This window comes from Fukomys damarensis, unplaced genomic scaffold, assembly GCF_012274545.1.
Source record: "Fukomys damarensis isolate Sample0158 unplaced genomic scaffold, DMR_v1.0_HiC HiC_scaffold_14, whole genome shotgun sequence".
Taxonomy (NCBI): Eukaryota; Metazoa; Chordata; class Mammalia; order Rodentia; family Bathyergidae; genus Fukomys; species Fukomys damarensis.
In genome coordinates, this window is record NW_022900926.1 from 53,752,553 (window position 1) to 53,760,466 (window position 7,914).

The 7,914-nt window shown below is 33.3% G+C and overlaps 1 protein-coding gene and 1 non-coding gene across 2 annotated transcripts in view; both read right to left on the reverse strand.

Annotated features, from left to right (window-relative positions):
• Positions 1 to 7,914, reverse strand: part of Rngtt (RNA guanylyltransferase and 5'-phosphatase) — a 265,607-nt gene that overhangs the window by 55,858 nt on the left and 201,835 nt on the right. The gene's annotated exons all lie outside the window — the stretch shown is intronic.
• On the reverse strand, positions 7,574 to 7,679 carry LOC117286108. The gene has a single exon (XR_004517218.1). It is a non-coding gene; the product is annotated as a U6 spliceosomal RNA (small nuclear RNA).

Below are 7,914 nucleotides of genomic sequence, written 5' to 3' on the forward strand. Positions count from 1 at the left end.
AAAAAAAAAAAAAAAAAAAAAAAAAAGAAAAATCTCAAAGTTAACACATAAAATGACCACAATCTGATCAATATATTGAATGCAATCTGAAAAATTCTGACAGGATTTGTCTGAAAAGTTTTAAAATTCAGTCAAAAATATACAAGGGAAAGCAAATGAGAAAGAATATAAAATATACTCCTAAAGAAGAACAAGGTAGGAGGACTTGCTACACTAGACATTTAATAAACTTTCCTTACCAAGCAACAAAGATAATGTGATGTTGGCATAAGAACAGGAAAACAGGTCAGTAAAATCCAGTACTGAACTCAGAAATAAAGCTAACAAGACACTAACCAGATTTATAAGGTGGCACCAGAGAACACTGGAGAAAAGATCATCTCTTTAATAAATAGTGCTAGGAAAACTGGCTTCCACATGGATATAAACACACCATAAAGGAAATGCTACTAAATGACATTAATATTAATGATTTTAAGATATAAAAGACACACAAATATATAAAGATATAAGATATATCTTTATATAAGATATAAAATTCACACACAAAAGTATACTAAATATGGGCATTCAGCAATGTAAAAATATTCAAATGTGTAATTAGAAAAATACAAATTAAAACAACACTAAAATCCCATTTTCCACTTATCAGATTGGCAAAAATTAAAACGTATGGGCAACACATTCTGCTGGCAAGGTTATAGAAAGACATTCTCATATACTGTTGTTGGAAATGCAAACTAAGACAACCTTCTGGAGAGAAATTTGGCAGCATCTAAAAAACTCCATATGCACTAAAGTTTCTGACCCAGTAATCTCCCTTCTAACAATCTGCCTTGAAGACGTGCCTTTGAAAACTTTTAAAGAATTCCATATGCACAAGGCTATTCATTGCAGAACTGTTTATAATTTTGAAATGTTAGGAATAACCTAAATGCTCATATAAAGCAGTGTGGTTGATAAATTATCATAAATCCATATAATAGAGTAATATGCAGCTATAAAAAGTAATGAGGACAATCTTTTTACAGATAAGGAATGATTTGCAGGATATATTTACTGTTAAATGAAAAAAGAAAAGTGCAAAACAGACTATATAGTATGCTGCCCTTTGTGTGAGGAAAAACAAGAAAATATGCGTATATCTGTTCATTTGCATAAAATAATTACAGAAAGACTAAAACAAAGAGATAGGCTGACTACAAGACATAGGTGCAAACCAAGTAGATATGAGGATAAAAACTGAGATGAATAAGAGTGACACTTCTATGAGAATACCTTTTTCTCTATTTGTGACTTAAAAAGTCATGACAATATATCATACAGCAAATAAGCAAATAGTTAAAATCAATCAGCACATTGGAATGGAAATAATTACATTCCACATTAAGGTAGATGGAAGTGAACAATTAATGTAAATATTTTGAGTATATTCTGTCAGGCTAAAGAAAAAGAGCTGTACACAAATACACATTTGAGTTAGTAAACTTTTTCACAGAAATATGAGCTAGGATTTAATAAACATATCATGATAGTGAGAGGCAGGCATCTTACTGCATGACAAGAAAAGAATGACAAGAAAAGGCAAAAAAGTAAGTTAACATTATATTAGATTAGAAACAGTAGGACTTCATGGCTTTTAATATATTCACAGATGGATAAATATAAATAATGTAGGTACTTATTAGTACTGCATCTGATACATTACTAACTCTGACAAGTGAGAGCACCTGGAATGGTACCCAGAAGTAATGACCACACCTAGAATTTAAATTTTTCTTTCTCTTTTTTTTCTTCCTGCCTTATAATGGATCCCTGAAGAAACAGAGTACTTCCTCTGATGCAGAAGTCAGAGGGCTGGGAAGAAAAATAAGAAAGAAGAGCTGGCCAGAGCTAGAGTGAAGACAGGGAGCTGCTGAGGAATGGGGTGAGGTAAAATAGTCTTTACATGCTCTAAATTTCTGTTTCTAATTGTCATTTCCCCGTAACAGAAACCAAGGCTCCCTGGAGAAATAAATAGCTGACTCCTGAGTGGAAGAAGGAAAAACAAAAGATGCCGAAATATTCCATTGTACTAGAAGATAACAAAATGTTAAAAAGTGATGGGAGTGTGTCAAAAAGACACAAGACAACATAAAGTTGTCCCATGGCTAAAGTCGGAACACCAAAATAAAATAAAAACATTAGATTATAACCCATGAAGTAATATATTCTTAAATCTATACTAGTATAAATAAATATATGGGGAAGTATAAACAGTTTTTTTAATGGTAAAATTCCTATTAATATATGGAAAAAACAATAGGAACTGGAATTCACCATTACTTGAAATATTCACCAAACTGATACTGAAGAACACCACAGTAGTGAGAATTAAAAACAAAAACTGTTGAAAAGTTTTAAAGTAAGAGTGCAGAAGTATAACCAAAAATATGCTTGCATAGTACTGAAATTTTTCCCCATTAAGCAATAATACGAAGAAAAAATCTCAGTAACTTTAGAGTGGAAAAACCATGGTTAAGCAAACAATCTTAACCAATAATTAAGCCTTAACATCACCAATAGTAAGATGTATCAACATGCTGCTTCACCACAATTCCAATGGCGTTCTTGCTATGAAGGAGGAAAATAAAACAAACCAAACTAAGGGACAGTCTATAAACTATCTGACCAGTATCCTTCAAAAACATGTCAAGTTCATTGCTGTGATTTTGGTATAATCTGAATGTTTTCCCTTCCCCCATCATTTGTTGTAGTAAATTCGGTCTTCAGTGTGGCACTGATGAAGGAACTCTTAAAGAGATGGTGTCTAGACTAAGTAAATTAAATCACTGGGTGTGCTGCCCTTGGAGGAGATTAATGCTGGTCTTGTGGAATGAGTTCTCATGAAACAAAGTTGTTATGAAAGAGCAAGTCTGACCCTTAATTGCTCTCTAGCTTCCTGTTTTGTGATCTAATTTGTCCCTCTTGTATACAACTCCCATCATTAGGCCATCTGCAACATTGTAATGTAGCCAAAAGGACCAAAATTTGTGATCTAAGTAAACCTTTTCTTTACAAAGTACTCAACTTCAAATATCTTGTTATAGCAACAGAAAATGGACTGATAGTTAAGAAAAGGAAAAAGGAGATACTATCACAGATTTAAGGAGACATGGCAACTAAATGTAAAGTGGGATCTTAGACTGGATCTTGGGTGAGGAAAAAGTATAATAGTGGGAAACTGATAAAATTAGATTAAGTGAATATTAATTTTGTAGCACTACACCAATGTTGATAGATATACTATGGTTAATATGCTAACAATAGGGGACACAAGTTATGGAATCTATCTAAATTTCCATTAACTAATAAACAGATAAAGAAAATGTGGTATATGCATACAATAAAATAATATTCAGCCTTTAAAAAAGGAAATTTGTCATTTGCAATAATGAAAATGAGCTTAGCTAACATTCTGTTAAGTGAAATGAGTTAGGCACAAAAAAACAAGTATTTCATGTTCCCACTTATATATGGCATCTAAAATAATCACATTTATAGAAAAAGAGAGTAAAATGGTGATTGCCAGAAGCTAAAGGGAAGGAAGAACAAGGAGATGTTGCTTGGGGGTTACAAAGCTTCAGTTAGGAAGAATAAGTTTTTGGAAAAATGATACACCATGGTGATTATAGGTAATGGTGGTATATTTTATTCTTTCAAACTGGTAAGAGAATTTCAAATGCTCCCACCACAAAAACAGAAAATATGTGAGATATGTGAGGCAACTTCCAGGAAGGACCACAGATATGTTTCTTCCTCTTCCTCCCTCCGTCCACCCCCACCCAAAGCACATCTGGTAAAAAGTTAAGTGGAATAAAAATTTAATTTCCTGGGTTGGGAAATTCGAAATCTTATTGTATGTTTTATTCTTCTACTTGTGCTATGAAGGGTTTTTCTGGTATACTTCAGACAAGTAAGATATTTCCTTTTCTCTTGGGAAAATGTGGGAACATTATGTTAAGCCATTTCTGCAGGGAAAAAAAGTACAAAACGCTCTGCAGAGGAGAAGGAGATATTTAAGCTGAGTAGATATAATTCACAAATCAATTTTTTAGTTCAAATTATAGTACTATGTTATGTTACCAGTTGTTTCAATAATAGCTATGATCAAAGACAAAAATGTTGTTTTACCCCAGAATGGCTCAGATTGTTACATTTTACATTTAAAAGAATTGTTGCAATTCTGAATTTCAAGAATATTTTCAGTTTCACAGAAGTCTCCATAAAAATATCAACTGCCACTTGAACTATAACCAAAATGTAAAGAACTATCTAAGTGCCTTGCTGATATCTTATATTTGTCTTCATTCTGCAACTTTAGCTTGAATACTTAGTAAATAGTATTTGCATATCCTCATTCTTAAAATTTGGTTTATGGTAGGTATTGAATTATTTTTCATTGCTAAAGCATCTATCTTCATTTTAAAAATTAATTATCATTTTCATGCCTATAAATATGAATCAACCTACTCTGATGCAGCTTCACAGACAACTCCTGCATAAATGAGCCAGTACATACTTTCCTTCAAATAAAATAACTACTGCCTGACTATATGGTTTGTAAAGTTTTTGAAACAACTTTTTACCTAGTTAAATAGCTTATATAAAATAATTTGAACTATGATAAATCATTTTATTGTATCTTTTGATATCAGTTCAAAACACATTTATAACTAAGAATACGAGAGCTATTTTTGCTATTAAAAGGAATTGACTAGCAGGCTAAAGCACTGGTCTTAAGTACTCTGTTTATAAATGAGTGTATTTATTTGATTGCTTTGGCCAACTAACAATTGAAAGTTAACAAAGCTGAGCATGGTGGCTCGTGCTCATAATCCCAGGACTTCAGAGAAGTTGATGCAGAAGGGTCACAAGTCTGAGTCCAGGCTGGAAAACCTGGTGACTTGGCAAGATCTTGTCTCAAAATAAAATAATTTTAAAAGGGCTGGGCATGTAGCACAACATGAAGAGCCCAAGTTCAATACTCAGCACTGCTTAAAAAAAAAAAAGAAGTTAAAAGTATGGGGTAGTTTAGCCTCAGTACCAAAACAACTAACTATTCCAAGCACTCAAGGCAAAGTTCTGGAATCTCAAAGGCTGGGCTGATAACAAGGAATCACAAGGTGTCCATTTACCTAAAATAACAACTATTGCGTACCCTCTCACATTCAATACTTATTCTTTCACTTCTCAAGAATTTTTAATCTATTCTTCCATTCTCCCAGTTAACAAGGAAGGTTCAGGTTTGGAAAGGTTATTCTGAAGTTGTGTCAACTAAAAATCGCTACTGAAAATATTTATGGGAGTAATCTACCCTAACAGAAACAATGCATAAATGGGAATTTCTATGCTCTTCTGATGCTGTGGAAAGAATGAAATCAAGGAATCACAGAGTAAGTTTGACTCCTTACTGTGGTGCTTATTAATTGTGTAACTGGTAACTCATTTAACTCTTAGCCTTGGTATTTTGTGGGAAAACTAAATATGACTTCCATCACAAAGGTATTTTAAGAATTAAATGAAATAATGTATTCAATTCATATTTAAATTAAACACATTAAAAGACCAAGGAGTAGTGTCAAAATACATGACATTTATAAAGAAGTGGGCTGGGGAAGTCACTCAGCAGTACAGTACTCACTTAGCATGTACAAGGTGCTAGATTCAATCCCTAGCATCAAAACAAAACAAAACAAGCAAAAATATAGGGCATGGTGGCAAAAACTTGTAATCCCAGTACTCTGGGAAGATAAGGCAAGAAGATCTCATGTCTGAGCCCATCCCAGGCAACTTCGCAGCTTAGTTGAGACCCTGGCCCTCTCTCAAAATAAAAATAAAAAAGAGCTAGGGATGTAGTCCAGTGTGAAAGTGCCAGACTCAATCGCCGGTACCACTGGGAACAGGGACAGCGGGAGTGCCTTGAATACTGAAATTTGTGGTTAATAACAAGAAAGTTTAAAAATCATACATTAAGAATTCATATGGCACATGTATGTCTATATGAATGGAAGAGCAAGGAGAGGGAGGGGCAGATGTTCAGGAAGGGGAAACAGTGATTTACAGTACAATCAGCAAACATGAGTAATCTGGATGCTAAAAAGGCTCTACTATAGCATGGATGAAATAACCTTTTTTGATCACATATTCAACAAAGGAATTTTTTCCAGTAGCTGATTAAGTTTCCTGAATAGTTATATTAGAAAGAGAAGGCTGTAAATGCAAGTCTAACTAACTGCATCGCCAGTTGCGGCAATGCACGACTGCAATTTCAGCTACTCAGAAGGCTGACCAGAAGAGTCATGAGTTCAGGGCCACCAGGACAATAGCTAGACTATATCTCAAAAACACAAAAAACTAAGTATATGTCAGAATTTAAAAAATATATGTATGTGTCCATTTTATATGCAGAGACAGCATACATTGGTAAATGTTACTGTAAGTTAGTACTAATGATTACAAAAGCAATGATAAAAATTATAGTTTTTCACTAAGAATTTCAATGTACAAGGCCCTATGCTAAACTTCATTTTATATTATACTAATGTTTTCCCTATTAATTTAATTTAAATATCACTTCAGTATTAAGAATTTAAGATTATCATTTAATCTTATCAAAGAATCCCATGGGTTAGATATCATTATTACCCTCATTTAATTGACATGAAAGCTATTACAAACAACCAATTTGCCTGAGGACACTCAACCTGCTGTCCATCTTTTATTTTGCTCTTTGTACTTTGTGTTTCTCATAAGAAAAACCACGGGCTTTTTAAGCTCATGTGTTTGATTTATTTCAGTTAATATTATGGATTCAAGGTGCAGCCACTTTTCTACAAATGACTGAAGATTATCCTTTATGGTGTGGGAAGTATTCCATCACATATAAATATTACATTTTCTTTATCCATTCATGTGTTGATAAGATACTCCAAGGTTCAACTACTAAAAATTGTGCTATATAAACATGGCCATGCATTTATCACTGCAATACAATATCGTTAAGATACCTAAAGTGGGAATAGCTGTGTCAAATGGAATTTCTATTTTAAGCTTTTTAAAGAATCTCCATACTGATTGCCAAAGTGGTTGTACTAGTTTACACTACCACCAACAATGTACAAGGTTTCTTTTCCCTGCAGCCTCAGCAGCATTTGTTATTATTTTATCTTTTTTAAAATTAATTTTATTGGTACATTTAATGTATACAATATAATGACATTCATTGTTGGAAATTTGTAGCTTTACATAATCCACCTTGGTTCTTATTTTTTCCCCATTCCTCTGCCCTCCCTTTAACCCCTCCTTCCCTCCCTATCTGTCTACAAAGACCTTGTTTCCATTATTTTTCATTTTCTCATATTAATTTCATTCCCTTCTTTCCTTTACCCTACCTCTCCCATTTCCCCTTCCCCTCTGTCCCTTTTCTTCCTATTTTACATTATCTATTTTCCCTTTTAGTCCTTATTTACACTTTCAGTTTCTCACACTATAAAACTATGTGGTATTTACACGTGTCCTAGTTATATCATTAAAAAATATGGAATGCTTCACAAATTTGCATGTCATCCATGTGCAAGGGCCATGCTAATCGTCTCTGTATGGTTCCAATTTAGTTTATGTGCTGCTGAAGCAAGCACTGTTATTTGATTTCTTGATGATGGCCATTCTTTCTGGAATAAGATGGAATGTCAGTATTATTTCACTGGCATTTCTCTAATGGCCAGTGATGCTGAATATTTTTTCATGTATTTATTGGCTACCTGTACTTCTTTTGAGAAATGTCTATTCATTTCAGTTGACCCCTGCCCCCATGGACTGGGTCTTTTATTCTGGGGAGAAGTCTTATTTTTTTTAGTTGTTTATTATTAATAT